Source organism: Doryrhamphus excisus, linkage group LG20 (assembly GCF_037039965.1).
Source record: "Doryrhamphus excisus strain RoL-2023G ecotype Guam linkage group LG20, RoL_Dexc_Guam_v1.1, whole genome shotgun sequence".
In the NCBI taxonomy this organism is placed as follows: domain Eukaryota; kingdom Metazoa; phylum Chordata; class Actinopteri; order Syngnathiformes; family Syngnathidae; genus Doryrhamphus; species Doryrhamphus excisus.
In genome coordinates this window covers 9,452,410-9,468,200 of record NC_136376.1, presented here as the reverse complement: position 1 = coordinate 9,468,200, position 15,791 = coordinate 9,452,410, and positions in this window count along the sequence as shown.

Sequence of the window (15,791 nt, the reverse complement as noted above, 5' to 3'; positions counted from 1 at the left end):
CCTTGGAAACAGAAGTCTAAAAACTTTACCTTGTTTGTGGTTGCACTTTAGAGATGGCAACAAATCAAGGTTTTGTTTCAATAATTCAATGAGTTTAGCATCACATTCACATGTCATCAATGAGACTCGAGCACCGTCGCACACTGTCCATGTGTCTTCTTGTTTGGTGCCAATCACCAAACGTAAACAAGCCAAGTTTAAAAAAAAAAAAACAATTCCAGGAGAGTCGGAATGTCAGAACCTGTTCCCATCAATGCTCGATGCCCAACCCTACTTTCCAACATAGACACACCCGTCTACTTCTTGAAGAAGATGAATTGTCTTGTATTTATTGCTGCCGTGACAGAAAAGGAACAGAAGGCGGTCCACTTGTCTTTTTGGATAAGAGTGCTGCTGCAATCACTGCTTGTCAAAATAATAATAAAAAACTAACAACTTTCAGTCTTTCTTTATGCTTACTTATTATTACTGTGGGGCGGCACGGCGGTCTAGTGGTTAGAGCGCAGACCTCACACCTCAATTCCACCCTCGGCCATCTCTATGTGGAGTTTGCATGTTCTCCCCGTGCATGCGTGGGTTTTCTCCGGGTACTCCGGTTTCCTCCCACATTCCAAAAACATGCTAGGTTAATTGGTGACTCCAAATTGTCCATAGATATGAATGTGAGTGTGAATGGTTGTTTGTCTATATGTGCCTTGTGATTGGATGGTGACCAGCCCTCTCGCCTGAAGACAGCTGGGATAGGCTCCAGCGACCCCCGCGACCCTCATGAGGAAAAAGCGGTAGAAAATGAATGAATGAATTATTACTGTGCGTCAGAGTAGGCTGCCTCATAAATACAGTTTTTTCAATTTTTCTTGTCTCCATCAGCGTATATAGACAAATGTGAGGTACACAGAGCAAAAAATTATTATTGCTAATATGACATTTCCTAAAAATCTGATCATAGTAAATTGTATTTTTTTTAGCCTGTTTTATTTGAGCATCATGCGAGGACACGTGTGTGTGTGTGTGTGTGTGTGTGTACACTGAGTGCATATGAGTGTGCAACATTCACAAATTACATTAGTTAAAAGTACAAGAAGGTTTCAAAAGTGTTGTAATACTTTTTGATATGTATAAATATGGCTGCATGGTGGTCTAGTGGTTAGTGCGCAGACGTCACAGATAGGAGACCAGGGTTCAATTCCCCCCTCGGCCATCTCTGTGTGGAGTTTTCCTCCCACGTTCCAAAAACTACATTAATTGGAGACTCCAAATTGTCCATAGGTATGAATGTGAGTGTGAATGGTTGTTTGTCTATATGTGCCCTGTGATTGGCTGGTGACCAGTACAGGGTGTACCCTGCCTCTCACCTGAAGACAGCTGGGATAGGCTCCAGCACCCCCCGCGACCCTTGTGAGGAAAAGCGGTAGAAAATGAATGAATGAATGTATAAATATAGTATAAATAATAAACGGGTAGGGGTTGGGGGCTCCACAAAGAGGGCTTTGCCTTTTGGTCCCCTGTGCACCCCTGCCTTGAAGCAGAGAAGCTGTACTGATATTTTAGTAAGTTTATATTTAAATACTGGGTACTCCTACAGTGGTTGGTACAGATAAATACATTTATTTCACAGGTTCGGGGTGTGAAAAAAATGCTTGTCCCCTCGAAAAGGGCATGACAGAAAATAAAGCAAGGGTACCATCAAACTGATTTATGTAATTTTTTTGTTGCTGTTTTGGAGAAATAACTAACTTGTTTTAGCCATGGGTTAAAAGCAGTAGGGCACATTTCACAGACACGTTGTAAATGTGACAAAGTAACTTTACCTTTGTGCCACAATGTTTGTAGGGACTGCAACTGAGATTGCTTTCCACCCTCATTTAATACTTAACTGCTTTCTGTGGAGCAGAGAAGTGTTTGCTTGTCAAAGGTGGCGTCTGGTATCCTTTGTTTGCAGCACCCTCTGTTTTTAACTTGCACTTCGAGTGTGTGTGTGTGTGTGTTTTGTCACACAACAAAGCGTGCTCGATGCACCCCAAACAGGCAGCTTTACATTAAACATTCATGAACTGTGCTGCAATGGCACTAATGCAGAAAGGTCACTCAAGAATGATCATTTTATACGGGTGCAGCACCTCACATAAACAGTTGCTGGTAATAATGGCGTTCACCTTGTATCCTGTCTCTGTAGAACATAAAACTCCATTGATATGGATTCATGATTCATCTTAGACACAATATATCATCATTATGTTAAACAAATGATACTGAATGGCAGTTATCAGGGTCATCGGTGATGGCGGGTGAATGTATAAAACAAGTAAAGGGTATACTATACACATCTTCCAACTATAGCCCTTGAGGGTTTCAACACTGCTCTTTACCTTCATGTAAAAATAAATTGTGTGGGAAGGTATTTCATGCCAAGCCAGCCAGAAAAGTTCCATTACGCAACCTCATTTGCATATATAACTTTGGCAAACTGAAATTATGTAAGTACAAAAATATATAAATATTTACCTGGAAAAGCATCGTGGCATTCCAGGCCAGTTGTCTTATGCACTGCGACATACGGTTTAAGTGGTTATTTACTTTCCGTTGTGCATTAACCTTATCATATCATCCTCTGCAGTTAAGGCCATTTAAGGCACACAGACATAAAGGTCATTAGAGAGTAATCACAGGGGATATGATTCAATGGACTGGGAGTGGCTGCACAAAGTGCCTGCAAAACAAATCACATTACACTTCAATTAACACTAGAGAGGCCTTTGGAGTCCAGCCTGGAGTCCGAGCAATAAAACTCTCTGTCTTGCACGCCCACCCCCTGCAGGTATAGCTGCTATCTTTCCATTTATATCTACTGTACATGAGAAGAAGAGCCTACTCTCACATTTATGAAGTTTGGCTCAGTGGGCTGCAAGCTGATAAGTCCTCCCCATGGAGTGACCATCGTTCCAATTACAGGACCAGGACAGTCCACACGTAGTGGCCACTGTCACCTCAGGGCCACCTACCACTTCACTGCGTGATATCCGTTTCATAATTAGGCTATGAGTACCGGAGCGGTTGAAATACAAGTTTAATAGTTTTGGCACTTGGCCCGGTAGCGCCACCAGCTGACTACAAAACCTTCAGAGGACATTCATCATTTCACCAAATGCAAATTCATGCAACTGCGTTTGATTGCTAGGGCGTTGAGACCCTACTGTTTGCCTTAGAAGATAATACCTGGATCCTACTCCATGCCCTCAGACTAGCGCACTGATGCAGCCTGCTGGGATGAGAGGTAAAATGTCCTTTTTAGGAAAACCTCAGCAAAACCTCAGTTGTGATTGATTCAATGCCCTGAGAATACAATGTGAGCATATTCACAAACAATGAGTTTTGTGTAAAGAAATACCTTTAGAAAATACAATAGTATTGGGGGCTGCACGGCGGTCGAGTGGTTAGCGCGCAACGAGGAGACCCGAGTTCAATCTCACCCTCGGCCATCTCTGTGTGGAGTTTGCATGTTTTCTCCGGGTACTCCGGTTTCCTCCCACATTCCAAAAACATGCTAGGTTAATTGGCGACTCCAAATTGTCCATAGGTATGAATGTGAGTGTGAATGGTTGTTTGTCTATATGTGCCCTGTGATTGGCTGGCGACCAGTCCAGGGTGTACCCCACCTCTTGCCCCAAGACAGTTGGGATAGGCTCCAGCACCCCGGTGACCCTTGTGAGGATAAGCGGTAGAAAATGAATGAATGTTCTGTATCATATCATTTTATTTTTATTTATTATATTATTATATTATTCCACCCTCGGCCATCTCTGTGTGGAGTTTGCATGTTCTCCCCGTGCATGCGTGGGATTTCTCCGTGTACTCCGGTTTCCTCCCACATTCCAAAAACATGCTAGGTTAATTGGAGACTCCAAATTGTCCATAGGTATGAATGTGAGTGTGAATGGTTGTTTGTCTATATGTGCCCTGTGATTGGCTGGTGACAGCTGGGATAGGCTCGAGCACCCCCCACGACCCTCGTGAGGATATGCAGTAGAAAATGAATGAATGAATGCAGCAGAATAATCTTACAACTACACAATCGTAAAATACACAATGCATTATGGAGCTAAATTATAAGCTGTTATAATAATAATTGCTGTTGATTTGCAATTAGAAGCTTATGAAATCTTAAGTTGTGTCTGTGTTCGCAGATGTTAGCTATACTTTTGTGTGTCTTCATGTTTATTTGCCTTGATGCGTTCCCAGGCCAGTTGGGAGACATAGTCTCTCCAATGTGTCCTGGGTCTTCCCCGAAGTCTACTATCAGTTGGATGGGCCTTGAACGCATCCCCAGGGTGGCGTCAGGGTCGCCTCATCTGGCTCCTCACAGTGCGGAGGAGTACTGATTCCACTCAAAGTCCCTCCCGGATGACAGTGCTTCTCATCTTATCTCTAAAGGAGAGCCCTGCCACCCTGCGGGGAAAAGTCATTTCGGCCGCTTGTACCCGCGATCTTGTCCTTTATGCCTCATTGGTTTAAATGTGGAAAGCCATTATAGCAGCATTGCACTTGAATGTGTAGTCAGAACACAGTGGGAATACTAAGAATATTGCTAGAATAGCATCAGAATATTGAGAAATTTAAAGTGGCTTGACATTTTGGTTCTCCCTCGAATGTTTGGAATGCTGTTGGAATACCGTAAGAATCTATACAATGCAGTTAGAAAACCATTCGAATGCAGTTTGATATTTTTCCACTTCAAATGTACCTCAAAAGTTTTTAGCATGAGCAAAAAACATTTGGAGTGAATATTTGGAATGCAGTCAGAATTTTTGGAACGCACTTAGAATATCCACAAATAAACCAGGAATTTTCATTCCGACACATTCTGCCTCCAGTATAAGTGGGGTTTACAAACCTCACAGACTAAGCCTTTAAGAGCTGCACTGAACGCTGGGTCGACTATCTGGAATTTTGGCCCGATGAGTATGCATAAAAAGCAGTTCTTTAGTCATGTTTACTGATGTCTCCCCCCCATCTGCTAGTCAACTCTTTAAATTACACTCCCTCCTTCCACGACCCCCAAAAATGCAAATCTGGATAACTGTAAAAACTGCAGATGACACAAATGTGAATGTGCATAATGAGAAGTCAATGTCATGTCATCTCTGATTGCCCGTCAATCTATTCAGAGTGGATTTACGTCAGTAAAGGGTCAGCTAAAAAGATATAAATACTTTATCAACATAGTACTGCAATACCCCGTGAAGAGTTACAAAACAACCTCGGGTCAGAAGAAAATGACTGCAGAAGGTCAATGTACGTGTATGTCTTGCAAGCTTGTCGAATGTAGTAAAGCAGTGATTCTCAACTGGTTATCTTGTTCCTCTTCTCCGTGATGTGCATTTATATTTAAAACTATGGCATGCATTGTGGTTTTGTAGGTTATTTTTAAATAAAAAATACATTTGCTTGGTTTGACGTCTACAGAAGTGGGTTGCCACATGGGTAATAACCATGTGAAAATGTGGGAAACCTGTTGAGAACCCCAGTACTGCACCTCCTTTCATGAATGATTAGTGTGGCACCAATCTTGGCGTATAATCAGTGCAAAAAATGCATTCTCCAAAGTTGCATGCATCTGCCTCTTTCTGCCCCTAAGCACTAATGAAAAGATGATCATGAGTGACAGGGAGTTTTACTTCTCGCCCCAATTAGCGGCTCACCCGTTTGTCCCACCCCCTTCCACACTACAGGAAAAGGAATCACACATGCCCATCAGTCACTCACCTCTTCTTAACCCAATGACAAACATCCCTCCACACTCGCACCCCCACTCGCCTCCAGACTTTGAAGGCCTGCCGCCACCATTGTCACAGCCAGCCACCATCATGTCCATGTTCCATTTCCCTTCAAGCCGGAGACTTGCCTCATTAAAATCAAGAGACATTTTTTTTTGCATCATTAATTTACCATCAAAGCAAAGATTGTATATTTCCAGCAAGCATGTACTATTGCATAAGTGGAAACAGCTACAAATAGACTAATCCATTTTATGATTGTTTATTTAATTTCTACCAGGTTCAAAATGCTGTTTTCGGCAATTTTTTCCTCCCACTGCACAACACAGTGATCAGCACCCTGTGTGCAGCCTTCTGGTTGAGCGCCACGAGCAGATCCACTGCAGGAAAACAATCCCTTGAGTCAGCAGAAAGTAGTACATTAAACATTTTAATGCTTTTCGCACTCCTGCTTGAAAAATAACACTCAATAGTTTTTCTTCACTGTAGCGCTGAGCACACCCACTGTAAATCAATAAAGAGTAACGTGATCAATGTGATGGTCTTGTAATGGAATGTCTGGGAATTGGACACGTGAAGAAGAAGTATACTTACTTGGTAACCCTTTTTGGAGTTTTATTTCAAAACAATATCCCAGACATTTGAGAACTTGTGTGAATTTGTTATATGGTTCCTGGAGTGACCGTGAACAATTAACTTCCTTCTCTGCACCATGCATTTTCCTGTATCGCCTCCAGAACACTTGTGAAGTGGGAGAGTGAAGTGTAATGTGCACATGAGCGGAATCTTAGAAGCACTTCCATTTCGTGCCTCATGTTGAATGAAAAATACATCCACTGCCTGTGCTTTGAAAAGAAACCAGTCATTATTGAAGCCTCACATGGTCCTTTTTGCAGATAAAGCTTTTTCCACATTTCACAAATTGCAATAATTACTTAGTTGTGCACCTAAAGCCACAGTTTTCACAATTTTCTGCCAGTCATTGGGGAAAAATAAGGCATGATTGCCAGGCTGTCATATAACACACAAATATACAGTAAAAACCTGCAACACAATAAGTCAAAATAAAGCTTATTGACATTCCACTCCAGCAGAAAAAAATAGCAAATATTGAATGAGCGTTCCCAGTACAGTAAGTGTGATATTACCATACTAGAACTATGCATGCATGGTAAATCAGTCCAGCCATAGAGTGTCGTAATGTGGATTGATGCTCCCGTAATAACTGTGCTCGACAAAGACTTTAAAAAAAATCCCCTCTAGCTATCTGTCTCTCTTGCTCTTTTTATTTCAGTTTCACTTTTTGTACTAATGCAAATTTGATGGCATGGAAAACGAGTTCATAGCATTATCAGTTACGCTTTTTGTATGAACTGACATGCTGTTATATGGTTGTGAATGTCTCCATATAATGACTTTTACTATGCATCCTGCCAGAGATGATTCATATTTTATGCAAATTGTGTAAAATCAAACACAATTGTAGTGTGACAAATTGTTCTTTGCAAAAACTGTGATTATGCCTTCTTCGTTTCACATGCATGGCATTGACTAGTATTTTTTTTTTCTTAATATTTCAAACCGAAGCCATTGAACCCCCTCCAATCCCAGCATGCAGCATATGAAACAACCTTATAGCTCATTTTATTTCATATGTTCCAGTCAATTGTAAACTATGCTACACAATCATGTATATGTGTATCATTTGCTGCCAGGTAGTCATAATATCTGAAGACATTAGACAAAACTGCCGATGCGATGGGTCCACAAGAATGGTTTATTATATTAACCATTCACTTTAATTGGTCATGGGTCTGCAAAGGGCCACCAAAAGGTCTGTGTAGGGACCGAGGTCCGCCTTTTGGTGATGGCTGCAGTAGAGTGAATGCAATCTCGGCTAGTAGATAGCATCGTAGTGCTACATGGCAGTCACTTCAGCTCGCCCTGTCTTTGCAAACAAAGACCACCAACTATCTCGATGCAGTCTTGCCAATTTAGCATTTAGTTTATCAAAAACAACAAAGACGCCAAAATGTCCGCCTCATGCCAAAGCTGTCACACCGTGTGCACAGCTCGGCTCCTGCAGACCACTGACTGAGAGCATAGCGGCGCTCGAGATCCCTCCACATCCAGAGTGCAAATGAATCACGCACGCGTGAGACACGATGCCGCCATCTCCTGATGTAATTACTACGCCGTCAAGACTTTGAGAGGGCTTCACCGTGATAAAATCTTATTTTGTTTTGACTACAACCAAGTATTTGTACTTGCTTTTTTGTCTGATTCTTTCATACAGCATCTGTTGTGTACGTAATATAGCAAATTATCCGATGACATCATATTGCGATTACTAGAACAGCCAATAGTTACTTTTACGACTGAGGAGTTGGCAGCAATGGACAATTTGGAGTCGCCAATGAACCGAGCATGCGTGTTTTTTGAATGTGGGTTTGCTAGAAATCGCTAAATCATTATATGAGTATGAATCTATAAATCTAAGGCATTCAAAAAACTCAGCACAAAACAAATACAGAGCGTTCACCATCAGTATGACCCAGGAGTTTGTTTTCAGAGAAAATTATAACGGCGTATGCCATGACAAATATACACATTAGCACTCAACGTCATCATTTCTTACTTTTATGCATCCCTACACAGTATCAGCATTTGGGAATAAATATGACATAAAAGACGGAGGGAAAAATATATAGTGTGTATATATATATATATATATATTAGGGTGCATCAAAAAACATAATTATTGAATTTTGATATGGCTGGGTACTAAAAGTGTTCCAATGTATGTAGAAACAACACATAAAAAATATTTTTCAAATACATGATTATTTAGGGGTGCCACCATACATCTGTTTTTGTGGAATAAAGTGGTGAAAGTGGTGAAATTTAATATTAGGGTGCATCAAATTTGAATGGGAAATTTAAATTTCATAATATCAATTTGGCTGGCATTTCATTTTTTTCTAATGAACATAAAAATGTCTTCTGCAAAGTTTTGAGGAAATCCATTGAGATTTAGGGGTGCCACCTCACACATAAACTTTAGTAAAATTTCGTAAAATGTGCAATTTCTAGTCTAATTGCCAAAAAGTTGACCTGGAAATGTTGAGTACAATGAACTTCTATACAACATTTTTTTTTTTATAGGGTTATTAAAATAAATATATTTGTTTTCTCTTTGGGCAGATTGTGTATTTCTCAGAATTCAACTTTCAAGATTCTCCATTCATTTGTCCTATTGACAAAATGAATGGCGGTAAATGGGACATGTTCACACGGCCTTACCCTGAATTTTATGTAGCAGTGATGGATATTTGACATACATATAAAGTTTAAACACTTTTTATTTTATTTGTATTTTATTGTAAACACAGGGGACAATAGTAACATATTTAAATAACAATTCATGGTGACCATTGAGCACTGTTCACTACTTTATTCCACAAAAACAGATGTATGGTGGCACCCCTAAATAATCATGTATTGGAAAAATATTTTGTATGTGTTGTTTCTACATATATTGGAACACTTTTAGTACCCAGCCATATCAAAATTCAATAATTGTGTTTTTTGATGCACCGTAATATATATAGTATATAGTGTTGGAGAACACAACTATGGTGCATTCAAGGACCATCAAACAAAGTGATAAGGGAAACACAGTGAAACAAAACAACATAAACTTCCAAAAACTGTGGGATTATATTATTTTTAACAAAAGCCTGTACTTCCAAAATGGGTATGCTTGTACATAAATCATGATGCAATGTTTTTTATATTATAAATGTTGGTCCTTCCCATGTTTTGAATTGAACTTGCAGGCTGTTTAATGTCATTCAATGGCCAGACTTTGCCAGCAGGCAGCCAGTTGAGTTGCCCTGCTTTCGGACCCACAAGACTGAATTCCAAGTTTAGCTGTTGACTTTTGGGTTTATTTATAAACTCCATATTTTAACCTCCTGAGGAATTGGACTTTGAAACCTCTGTCAAATCTGCCCACTGCTACACACACACACTAAAAAGGTGCAGTGTTGTGCCAACTGGACCTTCCTTCAAGACTGTAATGTGTCCTTTTTTTTCTGACAGCTCTGGTCCTACTAACACACTCCTTTGCAGGAAAATGGCAGTGTGCGCCATTGTGATTCTCATCAGTCTTGTCTCCACAAGACAGCATTTTTCCCACCCAATCCCGAACATGGCAACGCGCCATCCATCCTTCCCGACACACTCGTTTGGTGTAACAGTGACTTGAGATTGGCCCAGTGAGGGGAAAAGAGACCATCCATTAAAATCAGCCCATGTTGGTCCATACATCAACCACCCTGCACGATGACTTCACAACCGGGAGGCACTGTCTCACATACGGATGTCCAGCTACTGTCTGTATGCTTGACTTACGACATGCTGGAGATTTAGTGTGCAGTCTCTCAGGGCCTGCTCGGGACAATTCGAGTAGATAGGAAACAGTAATTACAGCCAGGGGAACCTCACTGGGAGTCTGAAGCCTTGCAGATATTTGGTGTCATAAGGCCAAATTTGTCAGGAGAACAAGTCCTTGGTTCAGATGAAAGTCACACATTTGACTTCACAGGGGGAGATCTTCTCATTCATTCACTTATTACATTCAATGGATTTATTAAATATTTGCACACATGTGGCTATAAGACACTCATTGAATATAAAACTTGAATGACAGACCTGGCAACCCAAATGAACTTTCATAATGGAAGTATTTGGGTGGTGAGTATGCAATGCAAACTAGGGGGAATGAAATAGGATGCACCCTCAAGCCTGTCAGTGAGTCATTGTCCAAATCTGTAGAACTTAATTAAGGTCAGCACAAACAATAAAGCACAAACATGACCTAAAAAGATTTTGATCGATGTGCACACAACAGATCCCATCTTTATATTTTCTTCTTGCATCTTTTTCATACAACAAATCAGTCATTCTCCCGCTACGCCATCCTGACACTCCCTCTTACTCTAACCTTTCAAATCATGATCTCAGTTTCTCCCACTCGCTCTATAAATATCAGAATCTCTTTCCCCCCACAGCTCTCTTTTAATGGAATATTTTGTGAACACTCAAAATTGGGACTACTCATCATCATTAGTAGCCCACACAAACACATGCATCTCCTTAAAAATGGAGTTTGATGGAATTTGATGTTTCAGTTTGTTCCTCCTTCCATAAAATACACGACAATATCATCACATTTTTGTACAATGTGTATTTCTTCCTGCTGCAAGAACGAGCACACAAACAGAACAATGCTTCCACATTCATGATATTTCTCCTGGTAGCCTCAACAGACCATAGCTTTTGACAAAAAAACATTATTATCGTCAGTTTAGTGCACTTCCCACCTGACAACAGGAGCAGCACAGCCATAACACAGCAAATAATAACCCATTTGTGCCATTTTACCATCCAAACATAAGCGACCTTGTCTTATTCTGTGTTTAGGATTACATGATCAGCATGTCTGCAAAAAGGATTAAATGTAAATGTGAGATAGCAGATATACAATTCAATATTCCTCTTCTTGATGTTTTTTTCCCCTTAATGCTGTATGACGTGGGTATTAAAATGAGGTCAGCCAGGCCTGACGAAGAAATTACATGATTTAATGGCACCCCAGGGGAAGTTTAAATATAGCTCTGCATTATGACTGGTCTCCAGCCGCACAGTATGACACCTACTGTATAAACATCTATATCCAACATAAGCAAGACAAGCAGGAAAATGTCACGCTTCGGACCATGCATGTGCAGATGTATGGAAAGTATACGTAGGTGGCGGTGTCATGGTGTTCCCAATGTTGTACCAAGGTGAAGAAAATTCATATTATGTATCCCAGGAGTCGCCAACTTGTTGATCACGATCGACTAGTCGATCTTTGGTTTGTTCACACTTAACCCTGACAAAGATGGCAAAAGTATCCATCCACTTTCTGTACCGCTTATCCTCACGAGGGTCGAGGGGGATGCTGGAGCCTATGCCAGCTGTCCAGGGGTACACCCTGGACTGGTCTCCAGCCAACAACCATTTACTAACATTCATACCTATGGACAATTTGGAGTCACCAATTAACCTAGCATGTTTTTGGAATGTGGGAGGAAACCGAAGGACTAGGAGAAAACCCACACATGCAAACTCCACACAGAGATGCCTGTGCAGGGGAACCGAACTCGGGTCTCCTCGCCTGTGCGATAACCATCCGTCCACCGTGCAGCCTAATTAGGTATTCTTCAACAAATGTACCTTTTTAGAATTACGTTGTGGGAAAATCACATTTTATCGCGACTTCCACTTGTCATTATGCATACATTTATGTCATTATTACCATATAGCATCTAACTATGGAATCCTGAGAAATCGGGCACCTCAAAAAAAGACCCTCAAAATCCTAGGGAGACTGATAAATGTGTTCTACAATTGAGTTTACCATGCAAATATGGCATATTTGATTATAAATTTTTTTAATCCGGTGGTTTTGGGGGTTAAGGTTACAAAGAAAATTGAAAACACTGTTAGAAAATCACAAGCTGATAAAAAATAAAGCACGAAACCGAGGGTGTTCTGACACTACCGGTTGGATATCAGAAAAGAATATGTGGGCCTGCATCTAAAATTTCCAAAATCAGCACTTCAATAGAAGCAGTCCATTCGGCCCACATGATCACAAAAACTATTGTTCAAACAAAGGAGCAGGAGGGACATTAAAAAGTTCAAAAAAAGGTTTGCAGCCAAGTGTAAAACCCGCCATGCACAAGTCCCCCATGGTGGCATATGTAGAACCGGGGAAATATCCACAATGTATAAATCCTGGAGGGACTGAGTGTACAGTATCCCCAGCAGTCATCACTAAATGACGGCACACTAATCCTCCATAATGACAAGTTGTTTGCATGATGGCTGCTCACTCAATACATTTCCCTGCACATTGTACATGTGACCATTAAATATCTCTCTTCTTCCATTTATTTGGCATTTACATTAAAGTGGTATTGATTGCAATGCCCTCTGGGTACCGTTATCATTTTATTCCCTATAATACATAAATGCATCATTCATCTGTATTCAAGGTAGGGAAGCTAAAGCTTCAAATTAATTTCCCCGTCTCATCTTAAAAAAAAAAAAGAATTTGCATTTAATAATCTTAAATACAGGGAAGGGATACGAGTGCTATGGAAATGAACGGATCCTATCCTGTAAGGAAATTAAAACATCAATCAATAACATCCAGGATAGATGTCAAGTGAGGAAATTACATCCAATCTTCTTTTGCACCAAGAAGCATGATAGCTAAATAGTCGTTTCAATGCAGAGTGTGTTTCCTTGCTCAAAGGCCTTTTTGTCTAAATCACACCAACAACAGTGTTTTTCACTTTTCACTCAAACTGGATAAACCACTGCCACCTGATGCTATACGCAGATCTTCACTGTTCACTCTTATTTTCAGTTTTCTATCACATTTGATCAGGCTGTCAGGCTTTGCACACCACCTCTCGCCCTAACCACGCTGATCCGTTAATGACGACAGATAATGTGCATCATACCACACAGCCATAGCATCGCACGAATCGTTCTCAGAAGCAATTTGATAGGAATGAAGAGAGCAATTTCTAAAAAAGACTGGGAACGTGGGAAGAGAATGTCTTGTACCTCCGTTGCTAAATGATTCCGAATGATGGAGAGGATATTGGACAGGCTGCTAAAATGTTTCATGCTGCAAAGTGCAGTGTGGTGTTGTCAAAATGTGAGTCATAATTAAGAACAGGATTGTAGCAGATATTGTCACTCATATATCTGACAGTAAGTAAAACAGCATGTACAGTTTACTGAGATTCAAACTTGCCAGTACAGATACTCTTCAATGTCTGCATCTAAATTACACTTATAGCAATAATGCAATTTTATTATGTATTGTTCACATGAGCACTTAGTCGGCACTGACCTTTCCGTCACAATCTCTTTGTGTGGGGAGGGGGGGGGCCCAAAGGACAAATCTACAACAAATTGTCAACAGTTGGAACACAGAAGCAAGTTAACAAGACTGTTTTTCATTTGACCCGTGCCAACAGCAGCGTGTGACTTGTGACATTTCAACAAATCAACAGAAGATGATGGCCGCCAATGACTACAAATTACTGGAATGTTTATGTGCCTGCCAAATCAATGTCACGCAAGTTGGATGAGCACCATGTGACAGTTTTATTTGCTATAAAACCTAACAGGCTGCACGGCGGACAAGTAGGCTGCACAGCCAGGAGACCAGAGTTCAATTCCACCCTCTGCAATCTCTGTGTGGAGTTTGCATGTTCTCCCCCGTGCATGCGTGGGTTTTCTCCGGGTACTCCGGTTTCCTCCCACATTCCAAAAACATGCTAGGTTAATTGGTGACTCCAAATTGACCATAGGTATGAATGAGAGTGTGAATGGTTGTTTGTCTATATGTGCCCTGTGATTGGCTGGCGACCAGTCCAGGGTACCCCGCCTATCGCCAGAAGACAGCTGGGATAGGCTCCAGCCCCGCGCGACCCTTGTGAGGATAAGCGGTAGAAAATGAATGAATGAAAAGGATATATGATACTAGGCTGCACGTTGGTCGAGTACTTAGCGTGCAGGTCTCACAGCTAGGAGACCCGAGTTTGATTCCACCCTCGGCCATCTCTGTGTGGAGTTTGCATGTTCTCCCCGTGCATCTGTGGGTTTTCTCCGGGTACTCCGGTTTCCTCCCACATTCCAAAAACATGCTAGCTTAATTGGTGACTCCAAATTGTCCATAGGTATGAATGAGAGTGTGAATGGTTGTTTGTCTATATGTGCCCTGTGATTGGCTGGCAGCCAGTCCAGGGTGTACCCCACTTGTTGCCGAAGACAGCTGGGATAGGCTCCAGCACCCACGCGACCGTCGTGAGGATAAGCAGTAGAAAACTGAATGAATGAAACCAAATGCCTAATTTAATCAAAATTACATAAAATTTTACTTCTTGACCTCATTTATGTGTTATCATCTTTCAGGGTGAGTCTGAACTGCAAATTTTGTTAATAGTTTAAAAACCAATATTATTACTAATGTTGCATTTTGTAATTGTAAATGTATACTTTGACTACTACCACTGTAAACACTTCATGTGTATCCAGAACTGTTAACAATGAATTAATCAATTACCCAAATAATTGACAACAATTTTGGTAACCAATTCATCCATCCTTTTTCTATGTCGCTTATCCTCATGTCCTAACCTTACTTCCAATATAGCACCCCTGCATAAAACTAACATTTTTGACACACATGGGACATATTATTACAATTCCCTTTTATTACATACAGTAATTTGAATTTCAGATGGAGGGGTAGGATTTAATAAGCTTTGCTTCTTTCTACTCCTTTTGGACATGTGGAACTGTGAACTGATTATGGGATGCACTCAATTGTAATCTGATGCATGTTCAAATGAAATAAAACCATTACCATTAAGACAATAGTCTAAATAAGTAAACGTAAGCAAAAACTATTGGGTCCCATTCAGATCTTTAGATATATTGCCCCCACATCCTTCCTGTGTCCTATGAATGACTCATTGCCTGAGGTGAGTTTGTAAAACATTGTTTATTTCTTCCTGACAGTGCCTTCCCATTTATCTGGGCTTGGGACCGGTACTACATTTCCAATGGCGGGATGTGATGGCCATGCCCGGAAAGCAAACCTTTACTGTAGTGGGGGTTTTTGTGGCTCCAATCCATTTTGTTTGTGGCCCCATGACGGTCTAAAAAATTACTCGTTTGATTTTATAAGTTGCTCATCAATCTGAAGCCTCCAAAGCTCCCAAATGCAGTGAGTTACTAAACATATAAAGGGTGAGCATCTAAATTTAGGAGTGTTTAGGCCAGGTATCTGCATGAGAGGCAGCAGCATGTACTATCACACCACCGTAACCTGAACCTAATATGATAATATCAGCAATATAGCAAAATGAGCAACATAAG